The 1,106-nt window shown below is 40.5% G+C and overlaps 1 non-coding gene across 1 annotated transcript; it reads left to right on the top strand.

The window, feature by feature from the left end:
• Window positions 1-20: 20 nt before the first annotated feature.
• Window positions 21-91, top strand: TRNAG-CCC. Its single transcript has one exon. It is a non-coding gene; the product is annotated as a tRNA-Gly (tRNA).
• The last annotated feature ends 1,015 nt before the right edge of the window (window positions 92-1,106 follow it).

The following is a 1,106-nucleotide window of genomic DNA, read 5'->3' as shown; positions in this document are numbered from 1 at the left end:
GGGGAGATGCTTCGTCATGCGCGCCGCTGGTGTAGTGGTATCATGCAAGATTCCCATTCTTGCGACCCGGGTTCGATTCCCGGGCGGCGCAGGAACGTTTTGCGTCCCTTTGAATTCTTCTGGCCTGAATTCCAAAGTTCTCTATTTTACTTCCCTTTGAATTTTTTTTCAAATACCTTTCTTTTACTTCCTTTGATTTACTTTCTTCACTTTAACTCCTTTATTTTAATTTCCCCGTCCCTGTGGAGCGCACCCCCTTTCTCGGTGCCCACACGTACTTTCCCACCCTGCTTTTAATCCCTTTACTTTTAATCCCCTTACTTCTAATTCTTTTAACTCCTTCGTTTCAAATTCCTTTAGCCTCAACCCTTTTGTTTTAAACTCCTTTATTTTTAGTTACCTTATTTTAACTTTTTAATTTTATTCCCCCCCCCAAGGCCTCTATTCCTGGTGCCCACATGAATCTTTTCACCCTGCTTTTAAACCCTTCACTTTTGATTCTTTCATTTCTAATTCCTTTAATTAATTAATTTTAATTCACTTATTTTTAATTACTTTATTTTAGCTTCTTTACTTTTAGTCCCTGTATTTTATAAACTTTATTTTCATTTCCCCACCCCGGTGCCCCGTTCCCAATGCCCACACGTCCCTTTTCACCCCGACTTTACTTTCAATTCTTTCATTTATAATCCTGTAATTTTACACTCCTTCACTTTAAACTCCTCTATTTTAACTCCTTTAACTCCTTTATTCTAACTCCCTTTGTTTCTGTTTCCCAGCCCTGCTGCCCCCATTCCCAGTACCCACACGTCCCTGACTCCCATATCCCTTTCCACCGCGGTTTTAACCCCTTTACTTTTAGTTATTTTCTTTTTAATTCCTTAATTTTAAATTCCTTTCAACACCTTTATTTTCACCCCTTTACTGTCATTTCCCCGCGCTGATGCCCCCGGTACCGCCAGCACCTTTTCACCCCGCTTTTAAGCGCTTCTCTTTTAACCCTTTCATTTTGAAGCCTTTTCTTTCAAACCCCTTCATTCCTCACCCCTTCACGTTTAACGCCTTTATTTTAAATCAACTTTCACCACTTTTATCGCGGAGCGGCC

This window comes from Corvus brachyrhynchos, unplaced genomic scaffold (genome assembly GCF_000691975.1).
Source record: "Corvus brachyrhynchos isolate BGI_N302 unplaced genomic scaffold, ASM69197v1 scaffold342, whole genome shotgun sequence".
Lineage (NCBI taxonomy): Eukaryota > Metazoa > Chordata > Aves > Passeriformes > Corvidae > Corvus > Corvus brachyrhynchos.
The sequence above is the reverse complement of the archived record's forward strand: the minus strand, read 5'-3'. Positions and strand labels throughout refer to the sequence as shown.